This window comes from Triticum aestivum, chromosome 1A (assembly GCF_018294505.1).
Source record: "Triticum aestivum cultivar Chinese Spring chromosome 1A, IWGSC CS RefSeq v2.1, whole genome shotgun sequence".
In the NCBI taxonomy this organism is placed as follows: Eukaryota; Viridiplantae; Streptophyta; class Magnoliopsida; order Poales; family Poaceae; genus Triticum; species Triticum aestivum.
The window spans coordinates 145,360,537-145,377,495 of NC_057794.1; the positions used below are offsets into that span (position 1 = coordinate 145,360,537).

Below are 16,959 nucleotides of genomic sequence, written 5' to 3' on the forward strand. Positions count from 1 at the left end.
TCGACATTAGTCATAAAGAACTCATATACTTGTTGCAAAAATCTAAAATTTATCAAAGCAAAGTATTACGTGCATGCTCCTAGGGGGATAGATTGGTAGGAAAAGACCATTGCTCGTCCCCGACCGCCACTCATAAGTAAGACAATCAATAAATAAATCGTGCTCTGACTTCATCACATAACAGTTCACCATATGTGCATGTTATGGGAATCACAAACTTTAACACAAGTACTTCTCAAATTCATAACCACTCAACTAGCATGACTCTAATATCACCATCTTCATATCTCAAAACAATTATCAAGCATCAAACTTCTCATAGTATTCAATGCACTTATATGAAAGTTTTTATTATGCCTAAAAGCAAATTACCATGCTGTTATAAAGACTCTCAAAATGATATAAGTGAAGCATGAGGGTCCATCTATTTCTTCAAAATAAAACCACCGCCATGCTCTAAAAAGATATAAGTGAAGCGCTAGAGCAAAACACAAACCACTCCAAAAGATATAAGTGAAGATGAATGAGTAGTCGAATAATTATGCAACTATGTGAAGAATATCTAACATTTAAGAATTTCAGATCTTGGTATTTTATTCAAACATCAAGCAAAACAAAATAAAATGACGCTCCAAGCAAAACACATATCATGTGGTGAATAAAAATATAGCTCCAAGTAAAGTTACCGATGAACGAAGACGAAAGAGGGGATGCCTTCCAGGGCATCCCCAAGCTTAGGTTCTTGGTTGTCCTTGAATATTACCTTGTGTTGCCTTGGGAATCCCCAAGCTTGGGCTCTTTCCACTCCTTATTCCATAGTCCATCGAATCTTTACCCAAAACTTGAAAACTTCACAACACAAAACTTAACAGAAAACTCGTAAGCTCCGTTAATATAAGAAAATAAATCACCACTTAGGAAATGTTGTGAACTCATTATAAATTCATATTGGTGTAATATCTACTGTATTAAAACTCATATATGGTTCATACCCTCTGATGCTACTCATAGATTCATCTAAATAAGCAAACAACACATGGAAAACAGAATCTGTCAAAAACAGAACAGTCTGTAGTAATATGGATCAAACGTATACTTATGGAACCCCAAAAATTCTAAAATAAATTTTTGGACGTGAGGAATTTATCTATTAATCATCTTCAAAAATAATTAACTAAATAGAACTCTCCAATAAAAAATGGCAGCAAATCTCGTGAGCGCTAAAGTTTCTGTTTTTTTACAGCATGATTGCAAAGACTTTCCCCAAGTCTTCCCAAAAGTTCTACTTGGCACAAACACTAATTAAAAGCATAAAAACTCAATCATAACATAGGCTATATAAATTATTTATCACTAAACATGAACAAAAAGCAAGGAACAAAAATAAAATTGGGTTACCTCCCAACAAGCGCTAACGTTTAATGCCCTTAGCTAGGCATGATGATTTCAATGATGGTCACATAAAAGGTAAGAATTGAAACATAAAGAGAGCATCATGAAGAATATGACTAGCACATTTAAGTCTAACCCACTTCCTATGCATAGGGATTTTGTGAGCAAACAACTTATGGGAACAATAATTAACTTGCATAGGAAGGTAAAACAAGGATAACTTCAAGATTTTAAGCACACAGAGAGGAAACTTGATATTATTGCAATATGTAGAAGCATATGTTCCTCTCTCATAATAATTTTCAGTAGCATCATGAATAAATTCAACAATATAACCATCACATATAGCATTCTTTTCATTATCTACAAGCATAGAATTTTTACTACTCTCCACGTAAGCAAAATTCTTCTCATTCGGAATAGTGGGAGTATCATAAGAAACTCGAATACTATAAATTGTTTCCACATTAAAAGAGTAATGTTCAAAAAAAGGGTAATCATAATCATGACAAGTTTTATAAATATAATCATCACTACTTTTTATAGCATAAGTGTCATCACAATAATCATCATAGGTAGCAACTTTGTTCTCATCATAATCAATTGAAACCTCTTCCAAGATAGTGGAATCATTACTAAATAAATTCATGACCTCTACAAATCCATTTTCATAATTATCACAATAAGATTCAACATCCTCCAAAATAGTGGGATTACTACTTCCTAAAGTTGACACTCTTCCAAACCCACTTTCATCAATATAATCATCATAAGTAGGAGGCATGCTATCATCATAACAAATTTGCATATCAAAACTTGGGAGGCTAGAAATATCATCTTCATTAAACATAGCATCCCCGAGCTTGGGACAAACATTAATTGCAGCAAATATATTCTCAAACATGTCATTCTCATCAAACATAGCATCCCCAAGCTTGGTCCTTTTCATATCATAAGCATAATCACTCTCATCATTAATAGTATGGATAGCACCAATAGTATAACAATTATCATTATCACAATGAGTAATAGGAGCAACATCATTTGGGAGGGATACATTTTTACCTTTGCTTCTCCGTATTTTCTTTTTCTTCTTCACATCATGTGTGGGTTCAATCCTCTTTTCGGAGCTCCTTATTGATGAGATTGGTTGAATAGAAGGCTCCTCCTTGTTACCTGATTCATCATGAGAAATAATAGGAGGATATTGGGAAGCCTCTTCCCTTTCATTAGTATTCTCTTCATCCTCTATTTGTTTTTTTCTTTATGTAATTGGCAATATAAGGATTTTCAATGCAATTCACCGCACAATACATATAAATTTCCTCTAGATCAAAATTAAGAACTCTATCAAGGGCAAATTCTGGAATAACCTTAGATATACGTTTCATTTCTTCATAACCCAAGAGCAAACTAAGTTCATTATGATGCGTAAGGGAAATCAAGTCATCACAATTTTTGGATACAATACGATCATGAAACCATTTGCATTGGGTACTGAAATGATCACGTTCATTACAAAGTTCACAAGTATGGCTAAGAAAGTTTAAATTTTCAGCACAAACATCTAGGCTTTCTTGCAACCATTTAGTTTCCAAATACTTATGCCTCTTGCAAAATCTATCTTTCCTGTTTGGTATGTACTTGCAAACTCTATGCACTCCACAAAAATCGATATGCTTATAAGAGATATTTTCATCATGACTAGTCCAATCATCATTAGTACTATGGATATTCAAAGAGTTCATACTAATAACATTGCAATCATGATCATCATTCAAAGATTTAGTGCCAAATATTTTATAGACTTCTTCTTCTAGCACTTGAGCACAATTTTCCTTTCCATCATTCTCACAAAATATATTAAAAAGATGAAGCATGTGAGGCAAACTCAATTCCATTTTTTGTAGTTTTATTTTATAAACTAAACTAGTGCTAAAACAAGAAACAAAAAGATTCGATTGCAAGATCTAAAGATATACCTTCAAGCGCTAACCTCCCCGGCAACGGCGCCAGAAAAGAGCTTGATGTCTACTACACAACCTTCTTCTTGTAGACGTTGTTGGGCCTCTAAGTGCAGAGGTTTGTAAGACAGTAGCAAATTTCCCTCAAGTGGATGATCTAAGGTCTATCAATCTGTGGGAGGCGTAGGATGAAGATGGTCTCTCTCAAACAACACTGCAACCAAATAACAAAAAGTCTCTTCTGTCCCCAACACACCTAATACAATGATTAATTGTATAGGTGCACTAGTTCGGCGAAGAGATGGTGATACAAGTGCAATATGGATAGTAGATATAGGTTTTTGTAATCTGAAAATATAAAAACAGCAAGGTAACTAATGATAAAAGTGAGCAAAAACGGTATTGCAATGCGTGGAAACAAGGCCTAGGGTTCATACTTTCACTAGTGCAAGTCCTCTCAACAATAATAACATAATTGGATCATATAACTATCCCTCAACATGCAACAAAGAGTCACTCCAAAGTCACTAATAGCGAGAACAAACGAAGAGATTATGGTAGGGTACAAAACCACCTCAAAGTTATCCTTTCTGATCGATCTATTCAAGAGTCCGTAGTAAAATAACATGAAGCTATTCTTTCCATTCAATCTATTATAGAGTTCGTACTAGAATAACACCTTAAGACACAAATCAACCAAAACCCTAATGTCACCTAGATACTCCAATGTCACCTCAAGTATCCATGGGTATGATTATACGATATGCATCACACAATCTCAGATTCATCTATTCAACCAACACAAAGAACTTCAAAGAGTGCCCCAAAGTTTCTACCGAAGAGTCAAGACAAAAACCTGTGCCAACCCCTATGCATAAGTTCACGAGGTCACGGAACTCGCAAGTTAATCACCAAAACATACATCAAGTGGATCACATGATATCCCATTGTCACCACAGATAAGCACGTGCAAGACATACATCAAGTGTTCTCAAATCCTTAAAGACTCAATCCGATAAGATAACTTCAAAGGGAAAACTCCATTCATCACAAGAGAGTAGAGGGGGAGAAACATCATAAGATCCAACTATAATAGCAAAGCTCGCGATACATCAAGATCGTACTACCTCAAGAACACGAGAGAGAGAGAGAGAGAGAGAGAGAGAGAGAGATCAAACACATAGCTACCGGTACATACCCTCAGCCCCGAGGATGGACTACTCCCTCCTCGTCATGGAGAGCACGGGATGATGAAGATGACCACCGGAGAGGGATTCTCCCCTCCGGGAGGGTGCCGGAACGGGTCTAGATTGGTTTTCGGTGGCTACGGAGGCTTCTGGCGGCGAAACTCCCAACATATTCTGTTCCCCGATGTTTCTAGGGTATATTGATATATATAGGCGAAAGAAGTCGGTCAGGGGAGCCATGAGGGGCCCACGAGGGTCGGGGCGCGCCCAGGGGGTAGGGCGCGCCTCCCTGCCTCGTGGCCACCTCGAAGCTTCCCTGACGTCTACTCCAAGTCTTCTGGATTGTTTCCGTTCCAGAAATAACTCTCCCGAAGGTTTAATTCCGTTTGGACTCCGTTTGATATTCCTTTTCTTCGAAACACTGAAATAGGCAAGAAAACAAGAATTTGGGCTGGGCCTCCGGTTAATAGGTTAGTCCCAAAAATAATATAAAAGTGTATAATAAAGCTCATAAACATCCAAAACAGGTAATATAATAGCGTGGAACAATCAAAAATTATAGATACGTTGGAGACGTATCAATAGACACAATGAACTTCAGAAAGACTTGATGGGGTGTACTGGAAATGGCATAGCGAAAGAATTGCCTAGTTTCATTATTTATTTGTCTTATTGTGCAAGAACTTTGTTGTATTTCTGTTGCATTTGATGTTGTTGATTTGATGAATTATGTAATAATTTGATATTGTGGACAGGTGAAAATTTTAAGTTTTAATTCAGGATATTTTTATTTCAAATTGTGCGGTTGTACAGTGGTCGTACACAGCCGCGCGGCTATCAGCCAGTTTTACATCTTCACATTGGCATCATCTATTGGAGTTGGACTACTACATCACCAATATACATCATCTGTTGGAGTTGGGTAATTTTTGGAGATGTGAAAAGCACTTTTTAGTGATGTAAATTATATAACACCTAGTTTTACATCTCCAAATTTGCATCATCTATTGGAGATGCTCTTAGGGCATTTCCAATGAATGCCTATCAAAATGGATACCTTAAATGTTTACAGACATGTCAAAATGTTGTTCGTGCACATTTACTGATGCCAATTGACATACTGCAAACCTCAGTTATGCTATTTTGCTATGTGTGTTTTAAACTATTCATTATCGATGGAGTCTCCTCCGATATATCAGGTTGTGGTGTCCCTGGATCTCGAAGATGGACGAGGTTCTTTCTTTTGGGAGGACAAATGAGTTAATTGATTGAGGATTCAACAGATTGCGCCAAAATGGTATGATCGTGTCCTGTTGGATTTCGGGTTCCGGCAAAACCCTTGAGGTTCGAACACTGGGGTGCGCACGAAGATCTCTTCTCCCTCTAGCTCACGCCCTCACCGCAATCTCGAGGCTCAACGCATCAAACTTGCGGAACAAAGGGACACAAGATTTATACTGGTTCGGGCCACTGATATGGTGTAATACCCTACTCCAGTGTGGTGTGGTGGATTGTCTCTTGGGCTGAGGATGAACAGTTACAAGGGATGAACAGCCTCCTGAGGAGAGTTCTTGTGATTGGTGAGGTTTTCTGGTGACCTTGGTGGAATGGATCCGGTCCAAGATGAGATGCCTCCCTACGGTGGTGGCTAGTCCTATATATAGAGGCACGGGTCCTCTTCCCAAATATTAAGCGGGAAGGGATCCCACAACGGCCAATGTGAAGGGGGACGGCTAGTACAAGCTATCCTGACAAAAGGTGGTCTTCTCCTGCCAAGGCTCTGGTGGTGACGCCGTCCTGGGCTCCACGGTGACCTCCATCCTGCCGTCCTACTGGTCTTGGTCTCGTTGAACCGATATGGAAACCTTTGTCTGCTACCTCGGGACTCCTCGCCTGTGCTTGCCTCTTTAGCAGCAAAGAGGAAACAAGTACACTGTGCGCGCTGGCGCCCGCCTGGTGCCCGCCTGGCCTTGGTCGTCATGGCTTGCGTCATATATAGGAACCTCGCGAGGTGCCCCTTGCCTTGATTTCTCTGCCCCTCGTGAGCCAGCCTGGTGAGGCCGCCCCCGAGGAGGTCTTGCGTCGTCTACCTCGCGAGGCTCGGCCCCTCGCGAGGGTCTTGAGTGTTTGCTGGTGAATATGGGCTATACGGGGCCGCTGAGGAGCCACGCCGTGGGCCACAAGCAGGAAAGTCTCGGGACCCCCGTTCCCAGGACGCCGACAGTAGCCCCCGGGCCCAAGGCGCGCTCGGACTTGGCTTCGAGGTGAAGCCAAAGGGCAAGTGCGGAGCGCCGCGGGCCCCAACAGCCTGCGGCCTCGGTTGACGCATGGCGATTGATGGGATGTTGGCGGCCCCATTTCCCCACGCAGCCTTGATATCCGCCTAGCTTGGCGGCCACCATGACTTACACAGTTATTCCCTCGCTGCTGGCGACACGCTTCTCCAATTCTTCTGCCTTCCAAAACAACAAACTCCTCTCCCAACTTAACCTGAGCTTGGCCCTCCCCATTGTCATGGCGCCGAGCCGAATGGGGAAGGGGAAGAAGAAGTCCCAGTCTTTAGCCGAGCCACCTCCGAGCATTGAACCCGCCGTTGGTCAGTCGTTGGTGCTCAACGAGGAAGCCATGGACAGGTCCGCCCAGCGCTCGCCACCGGCTTCAACGAATGGGGGAAGACGGTGGCCTGGCCAGCATCCCGCGCCTCTGTTGATAGGACAGCAACCGAGGTCCAATTCTCCATTGAAGCCCTGTGGGCTGGCCTGGTTCCTCCCTTTTCCACCTTCTTCAACGCCATGCTTTCCCACTATCAGATCCATATGCTGCACCTAGATCCCCAATCTGTTTCCCTTCTTGCCATTTTCGCCTTCGTCTGCGAGGCCATGGTGGGCATTGCTCCTTCCGTGGCCCTACTGCGCCATTTCTTCTCGCTGCACCTGACCGATCCTCAACAATGCTCGGGATGCCTAAGCTTCCAGGCCGTGGCTGCGACAACAGGCTCGGGGATTGACTTTGAGCTCCCACCATCTATGAGCGGGTTTCAGACACGATGGGTGTTCGTGGATGTCAGTGTGCTCAGCCCCCTGCTTTCGCCCCCTTTGGTGCCCGCCATTCCTAGCTCCGGCTGGGGCCACGAGAAGCTCGCGGACCCCCGCCTTGCCTTCGTCTGGCTCCGGTTGAAGAGGCTGAAAGATCTCGGCGTGACTGCGCCCATGGTGATGAAGGAGTCCCTCCGACGCCACGTCGCCCCACTCCAGTGCCATTCCCGGCTGATGTGGGCCTTGTCTGACGGCCAGGATCGCATGAGGCTTCGGGAGTCGTGGCTTCCGCTCGAGGCGCGAAGAATGGTGCTCGAGGTCCTGACGGGCGACCCCTCGCCAGCCGATATGCCGCAGGAGGGTTGTCTTTTGTACTGCTACTCGAAAAGGGTGAAGTTCACGGGGCAGATGCCCCCTTCGATGAATGGGGGCTGCGTCCAGTCGGCCTTGAAGGGCCCCGCGAGAACCCTGTCTCCGTGGTTCCCCTCCTTGCCGCCAGCGCCAAACTTACCCCAAGAGTGGATGCAGGGGGAGAGCACCGCTAGAGGCCGGAGGCGCGGGTGCTGAGGCGTCGGCACCGCTCGAGGCTCCTGAGGTGCCACCCCCGGGATCCCGCGACTCTTGCCCTGGGGTGACAGCTGAGGGGGCGACGCAATCCGCTGCTCCTGAGGCCGAAGCTTCCGAGGTCTCAGCAGGTCATCATGAGGCGGAGCCAGTGGTCTCCCCTCAGCCCAGCACTCCCGAGGTCGTCTCCTCAGGTGCCCCACCAACCGCGCCCTGCGCTGGTGGCTGCGTCCAAGGCTTCGGCAAGCTCTGTCTGGACTTTGATGCGCTCCGCAAGAGGAAAGAGTCTCCAAGCTGCAGCAGTGATGCCTTCCGGCCGTTGAAGCAGAGGAAGTATATCGCCATAGACGAGTGAGTACCTTATCTTTGTAATTTCTCGAGTGCTGCTTCTCCTCCTGACTGTGGCTCCTCAGGGTCCCTTCTGCTAAGGCGGCGAAGTCTCCCGGGAAGCAACCATCTCCTGCCTCAAATTCCCCGTTGGCCTTGAGCGCCCCAAGCCAGCATGCCGCACCCGGCGCGAGGTTGGCCGGAGAGGCAAACACGCTAGCCTGACGCCTTGAGCCCGCGCCTTTGCCGTCTCTCCTTCGTGGCCTCGCCTGGGGTGCGGCAAGTGTGCCAAGGGCTTCTCCTCTGGTTGTGGACGGCGGCGGGGTGACCTCAATCATGGCTTCTTCTTCAAGCAACGGGCCTCAAGCCACGCGATCCCCTGCTGAAGCCCAGTCGGCGGCCCGGGAGGCGCCAGCCCCCAGCCCCCCTGCCGAAAGGGGGTGAGCCGCTTCGAATCCCATCAACTACCCCCGCTGCAGGGGACGAACCCGGTTGCGCGCTTAAGTTTGCGCACGAGCGGAGTGTCATCCGCCACGAGCTCTTTCAGGAGGCAATGGGCGCGATGAGCTGGCTCGGCGGAGAACTCGGGGACGTCGACGCTCGCCTTGAAGCCGAAGGCCTCCGGCTGGTGGAGTGGCATCAACTAAAGGTGGCTATCAACCTCGGGCGCCTCCAGCGCGAGCACGCCAATGCGAAGGCCGAGGCATCCCTAGCAACCTCGCGAGAGGCCAGCGCCCGGGCCTTGGAGGAGGCCAGGGAGGCGGACAATCACCACGCGGTCGCCGAGGAGCGCAGGCAGGAGCTCCAGGCCTTGAACGCCTCCCTGGAGCAGCAGGTGGAGGCGCACAGAGTTGCCCTGGCGTCGATGAAGCGTGCTCTGTCCGACGAGGAGGAGATCTTGAGGCGTGAGGAAGCACTATTGCTGGAGGCCACGAAGCGCAGCCTTGAGCTTGAGCAGTTGGAGACGAGGGAGCGCCAAGTCGCCCAAGCAGAGGATGTTGTCGGCGCACGTGAGGCCAGGTCCCATGAGGAGGTCGACCGCAGGGTGGCCGAGGCTCGCGCGGATCTTGCTGGCAGGTACGACCTGAAGCTAAAGCTCGTGGAAGCTGAAGGTGTGGGCAGGACCGCTGCCCTAAGGTCAGGGCTGGCTGAGGTGGAACAGCGCGAGAAAGCCGTCGCAGCCGCCCTGATCTCGGTGCAGGCCGAGCTGGCCTCCGCCCGTGACGAGCTGCTCTCTCTTCAGCAGCGGGTTGCCAGCGCCGAGTCCTTTGCGCAGCAAAGCAGGGAGGAGGCACTTCGCCGGCAGATGCTACTGCGCGAGCACACTCCCATACTTGGGACCTCGGGACGAAGGCCAACCAGGCGCTTGGTGTCATCTGCGATGAGCATGCTCCTCATCCCCACGCCGAGGATTACGCCAGCCATCTTCGCTTCTTCACTAATGTTGTTACGTGCCTGGAGAGCCGTGCTGAGAGGGCTCCCGAGCTTGTGGACGAAAAGAGCCAAGGCCTTCTCGGGCGCGCATTCTCCCTCGTCTTCAGCCATCTCCTGAACACCAATCCTGACTTTAATTTTGCCGCCGCCATTGCCCTAGTGCCCGCGGTCATTCGGGGCAACCTCGCGCACTGGGTGGACGACAATGTGGACGCTCTGGTTAGGGCCTTTGCTTCTGATGATGACGCTGTTGCTGTGGTGGTCGTCGCGGATGAGGGAGACGTGGTTGATGGCGGCGAAGCTGATGGCAGTGTGGCTGATGGCAGTGAAGATAGCGACAGCGATGGCACTAGCAGCCTGTCCGGAAGCTATTCGGGGGACGAGGCGAGCGATATGTCCGGTTGAGCCCTCGCTCCTTTTTTTTGAACCTGCACGCAAAAGCTTGGGTACGGCCCCTCACGATGTAAGAGCATTTTAGAGAGGGGAAGCCCTTCATGTAAATAGACTACCACTTCATTCCTTAGGCTAGGCTTAAAGCGTGCTTTTGGGTGCTCGCGACTCCCCTTGCGGGCTTAATGCCGTAACTTACTTTGGTTTAGCCGGGCTTCAAACTGGTTTGGCGGTTGTGGACGTGCATTCCTTCTGAGAGGAGCCCCTCACGAGCTCACGAGGTTTTGGTTTCCTGAGAGGTCCGCCGGTCCACCCGAGAGGGTCTCGCGAGAAGCGAGCGCCAGTAACGGCAAGGTGTACGCGCATCGCGCGCACGCTGCTGCCAGCCCCCGCTCGCGAGGACTTTGCGCCTTTTACAATCATTAGCAGCATTCTAAGATAATAAAGTTCACCAACAGAAGGATGCACATAATAAATCCTACCAATTCTTTTGCCAAGTTTTCTTTTCATCCATACCTTACTCTGTGCATTCCAAGACCATTTTGTGGGAAAATCACATTATGTTAAAGACCTGGCACTTTTGTATCTAGCATTAGCAACAAACCATTCTGTTAACATGGTTTTGTGCAGCAAAGAATTGTTAACAATGGCCTTAAGGTTGGCCCTTGCACGAAATCGCACAATATGTTTATTTGGTAAATGAACAACAAGTCTTTCTACAGAAGGTTCTTTACTGTGTATGTCATACCCATAACACCTCCAAAATGAATCATGGGCACATACGTATCGACACGCTCTATACTCTTCAATTTCATCCACCCCATTATCATTTGGATCCTCAGAATTTTTTATCCTATCAAACAGAGTTTTTGACATGTCAGGGCCCTTGGTAACATACTTATACAGATATTTTAAGACATGTGTTTTGTTACACCACTCAACATTTAAATGAGCTTGATATTTCTTTAGCATTGCCATGTTATAAGGCACAACGTGCCCATTATCAAGCCTAGTCTTGTTTTTCATGATAAAACGGCCATTATTTGGACGCCTGTAGACAGGAAAGCCTACTTCATCAATCGATGTTTCTTCCACATGGCCCATGCATCATGAACTCAGCAACGAGGGCATATCCAAGAGGATCTGCCACGGGATCAGGAATTTGTGCACACACAAACGAATCAATCAAAGAAGGGCTAACCTCACCCCGCTTCTCTTTGTCTTGCCAAGTATATGCGCGTGTGGTAAGCCCCTTTTTTGAAATTCCACAGTGTGCAAAACTGGGAGAAGGTAGTCAAGTTAAACCCAAAAAAAATCTCCACAGAGAAAGTAAGCAACAGGTTGCATTACTTGCGACCACTTTGCCGAAGGTACTCATTAAGTTTCATGTGATACACCCTAACAGTAATATCAGCCCTATTATGTGGTCTCTGGCCAGGTTCAACAGAAAGAGCTTCCGTTATCTCAGGCCACTTAGGATTACATGCGAAAGTAGTAAAAAGCTCAGGACAACCATGCACACGGGCGATAGCCACCGCATCCTGAAAATTTTCGATCATATAACGGCGTCCACCAGTAAAAGAAGAGGGCAATATTTTTTTTACCAACTGAACTTCCATCTATGCGGCCCGCTCCAACCGCATCTACAAGCCCTTGTAAATTCTCAGCTCTCAGATCATCGTTGCATAGCAAAATAAAATGTAGCCTAGACTCATCTGTGCATACACGAGAATCTACAACTGCCTGATCAGACAACAGACCACAAGACAAACAAGGGTTATGCTGGCCTTCTTTATAGTGTGAACAAAAACAATAAAAATCCTGCATGGTCATTTTCTCTCTTTTGTTGGAACCTTCGTGATCTACCGCTATGTATTTCACACCAAGCTGAAATCCACGCTCACCGAACGGAAAGAGTAGAGGGTATTGTAAAGCCATATAAGCAGGATGTAAAGACGAAATTTGCTGCAAATGTGTTCCCCTACCATGTATTATTATATCACGGCTAGGAGTTTCCATTGTTAATTCATCAACAACTAAGCATGCAAGCTCATCCGTGGAAGGAAGATTAAACTGAGGGCCATCATCTTTGCCAGGAGCAACTATACGAATAGAAATTTCAGCAAATTCATCTCAGCCAAGATCTCCTCAGCGATGCGGAATTTTTTTACAAGAGAATTGTGCTCATCAAGCATGAGCTTCAGACCATTAACAATATCCTTATCTAACCCACCCAGAATTCTATCTTCCTTGTTTAAAGCCTGAATTCGATTATCAATCTCATTTCCACCATGAAACACATACAGCTCTGCAAATTTTGGAGCATTCCCTTCCTGTGGCAAAAGAGATCCCATCTGATGACATATACCGCCGGCGATTTTAAAAATGTTTGGACCACCACCATTATTTACTGAACGATCTATTTTCACCCCCATGGAAGTAAAAGCAAACAAACAGTTATATCGTCGTATTTTTTCAATGAATTCCTTGCTCTGTGGGGGTCCATCAAATTTTAGAAGGTCAACAAGAAATGGAGGCGGTTTTTTGAAAGGCTCAACAAAGACTTTCCCACCCTTGCAGCAGAGGTTGTAGACAACCCGCCTTTTGCTTACTGCAGATTCAGACTTTGCCCTCTCCTGATACCAGAAGCTCGACTTACAACGGGAATACTTATATGCTGGGCCTCCATAGAAAGACCTGCCTACATAACCAGCTATGGAACAAGTATGTCCTTAGATCAAATCATACGACTATAGACTCTGGTAAGACAGAGGCAGCGCAAACAAGATATCGCATGTATTACCTTTAAAGATAGCAACCTCCTCATCGGTGAAACCAACCTACAAAGGATCTAAGGGAGAAGTAAACGGTTCATATGTACGAAATACAGCAATCCAAAAGCTCACACGGCGTCATAAACATAAGACAAGTCTAAGGAAGTAAAGAGTAAAGGAACTAAATAAGCACCTGGCACACGACCACCAAACCATCTATCGTGTATGAGCTTGCGTTTCTTTCGATTCACAGCAGTAACCTCAGAGGTAAGAACAGGGAAGAAACCATCGTCTATAGTAATAACACGAAAACAAAGGCATTAATAAGGTAACATAAAAAGGGCCTACCGAGAAGTGACAAGAAGGGTCATACATTTTCTCTTGGGAAGGCCTGAAGCAATATATCCAACAAACGCCGATGAGATAAGATTTTTACGACGAGAGGGACGAGGAAGAGACACAAGAGGCACCCCAGCAGCCACCCTACGGGGGCGACGGACAACAGGAGGGCTATCCGTAGGATTCTTACGACGAGAGGCACAAGGAAGAGGCACAAGAGCCACCCCAGCAGCGGCCCTGCGGCGGCGAGAAACAACAGGAGGGCTATCCATAGCGTATACGGTAGAACATAGGCGTGAGGGAGGTCATAGCAAAATCACTGGACTACAAATCCTACATCATAGCACAAACATCACTGGAATGTCAAGAAAGCACCCAAACAAACTAGAGAAATCTAAAGATGGACATGCCGGAGCATAAAACATTGACTAAAGCAAGGAACTACCATACTCAACGCAGCAGCACTAAAACCTTTTAAAATCCTGAAAGTAAGAAACAAATCTAAAAGAACAGAACCCAAATAAAAGGGATAAAATAATATAAAGAGGGCACTGGAAATGCTTTACCACCAACCACTTTCATCCCTGTACACGAAAGGGAAGAAATAACCAACGAAGGAAACCCGAACTAAAAAGGTATCAAAACACCCTCAAATGGATCCAACAAGAAGCTAAGCATCTAACAGCAAAACAAAAGAAATGGGACAAACCAAAACACTACAAAAACAAGGTTGAGATAGCAAGAGCCAAGGCCTATTCAGTCTGCTTTCCACAAGCCCAAAGAGAAACAAAACTAACAGCCCACCTACACTAATAGCCCACCTAAAATCCTGGCAGGAATCAAAGTGTGTTCACTTTGTCTGCTGCAAGCCCAAAAAGAAGCAAAGACAAGAGCCTACCGAAAACTTTTTTACACAGAGAAGCGACGCAGGGAGCAAGAGAATACTTGGTACAGAGAACAGCACACCCGACTACGCAATAATCTCACTATAAACCACATCTCGTTATACAAAGCTCTCAAACAGTAAGCAGCCTAGTTTCAGTACAAGAATCAATTACAAAATCTACACATTACGCATGGATGCCATAAGCTGAGAGCACGATAAATTCCAATCTAACGTTCCCCGCTCAACAGGAGGCGAGGTAAATAACCCTGGCCCTACAGAAACCTCTCTCTCCAATCTCCCGGCGTGCCGAGCAGCATGCACAGCGACAAGAACAGCAGAACGCATGGATTCCCTATACGCCATCATGCATTCATAGTTGTAGTCTCAATTGATGGCCTGCACAGCAGCGTGATCGTAAGCGCCAACGCAGCCACGCCAGGCTGTGCTCCAAAAGAACTGCCTCCGTGACACCGCGCCGACGCCTTCCAAAGGAAGCTCAAGCTCTACCCCAGCCAAAACAGAGCCGTCCTCAGTCACCTCATACAAGTAAAACAAGGCCGGCAAAGCACAACGAGCTGCAAGAGTCTCTAAAACAGGAACGACGAAGTAAACAACAGCACACATCCTGGAGAGCATCGCAACAAAATGATAAGAAAAAAAAAACACAACCACAACCCACGGAGATAATCCGCAGGAACAAAACAAGTGTAAATAAACATAGACACATATCACACATATATGCAATACATATATTCTACAGGGAAGAAACAAACCTTGATAGGAGCACTAAGCACAGTACAGGGCAGGATCGAGCCAAGATGATATTCTGGACCTGGTAGACCTGTTTGCAGACAAGGCCAAAAGACAACCAAAAAGAATATCAGGTCAACAATCAGGTAAACGTCATACAAAATCTGCGAAGGAGATTTCTGAAGAAGAAAAGAACAACGTCTAAACCCATAAAGCAGTAGAAACAAAATAATACAGAAAGTAAGAACCTCAGCCATACACATGAGCGACGGCGAAGGTCATCGTGAAAGCAAGCAGATCGGGGCGGAAGAAGGCGATGCGAGCAGAACACGCGGGAACAGTGGGTCGAAAAGGGGAAAGTGAACGGGAGAGAGAGGAAAGAAGCCGGGTCGAGAGGAGTTAATTGCAGAGAACTACCACACTTCGGCACGTAATCAGTACCATTAGTCATTTTTTTGGTCATGCAGTACCAACTCTAAGCCTAAGTGTTGTAAAACGATCTGACAGCCGTATAAGTGCGTATTGACCACGTATCTGACCGCTTGGACCCGTGTGTCAGGGATTGACGTGGCATGCTCTTTTACAAAAACAACCCTTACTTTTTATTTAATCACACATATATCTTCTATTTTTTCAAAAAAAGGTCTTGCCACAAGAACCCTTTTTTCAAAAATAACGCCACGCGCTCGCATGGATTCGAACCCGCAACGTGCCGTTAGAAGAGAACGCTCGCTGCCGCTGCACCTAGAAAGTAATTACAAATATACAGAAAAGAAATAACAATATCCAATGTAAAAAAGAGCACTACTTCTTCCTTTCTAGGTGAATAAGGCACCCGATACTGTCATCAGTTTAGACGACTTGCATGAAGGCTAATATTTTTCTATTTACAAGAACCTACTTGAAAAAAGGCACACACAAAGATCTATAAAAAGAAGTCTGCTAACAGAAAGGAACACCAAAAGGTACCATAGAAGACCTAAAAGGCGTAAGAGCGCGAGAGACAAACCTCTGCTAAGAATGAGCAGCAGCAGCAGACGGTCGATGAACGGCGGAAGAAGGACGCACAGTTGAGCACCAGCAGACCACGTTCAGTAAAACCTGAGAGCACCGGCGAGTTAGGAATTTCATCAAACATGTAAGCCGCAAGGCAAGAAATGCAAGCAGAGGAAACGAAAATACACCGGAAGAAAAAGCAAAGAGGGGCACCTACTCAAGAATCATTACCACGTCAAGAAAACACAGGACAACCTAGATCTGCAGGAAAGGAAAAAAGGAAGGTTTAGAACGGAGGAGATCGAACCATGGACGAACCGAACAACAAGGTGGACGATCTAACCTCAGCCATACGCATGATCGACGGCGAAGGTCATCGTGAAAGCAAGCAGATCGGGGCGGAAGAAGGCGATGCGAGCAGAACACGCGGGAACAGTGGGTCGAAAAGGGGAAAGTGAACGGGAGAGAGAGGAAAGAAGCCGGGTCGAGAGGAGTTAATTGCAGAGAGCTACCACACTTCGGCACGTGACCGCTAGGACCCGTGTGTCAGGGATTGACGTGGCATGCTCTTTTACAAAAACAACCCTTACTTTCTATTTAATCACACATATATCCTCTATTTTTTCAAAAAATGGTCTTGCCAAAAAACCATTTTTTTTTAATAACGCCACGCGCTCGCATGGATTCGAGCCCGCAACGTGCCGTTAGAAGAGAACGCTCGCTGCCGCTGCGCCGCTGCTCCTTCTAGCCAAAACTGCACACGCAGGTCTAGTTATACTTTGTGCCATTCGTTTTTTTTACAAAGTAGAAAATCGCGCGACCGCCGAATCGATCCCGCCGAGTCGTTCGCCGTGCACGCTTGCTGCCTCTGACACACGCCATCCTATGCGTCAACTAGTGGCTGCCTCAACTAGCACATGT

General features: G+C 46.2%; 1 long non-coding RNA gene across 1 annotated transcript; it reads right to left on the reverse strand.

Moving 5' to 3' along the window:
- Positions 1-14,377: 14,377 nt before the first annotated feature.
- Positions 14,378-16,561, reverse strand: LOC123041367 (uncharacterized). Its single transcript, XR_006418487.1, has 5 exons — positions 16,382-16,561; positions 16,256-16,299; positions 16,052-16,143; positions 15,066-15,133; positions 14,378-14,917 (listed from the first exon to the last, which is right to left on the reverse strand). It is a non-coding gene; the product is annotated as an uncharacterized lncRNA (long non-coding RNA).
- Positions 16,562-16,959: the final 398 nt, after the last annotated feature.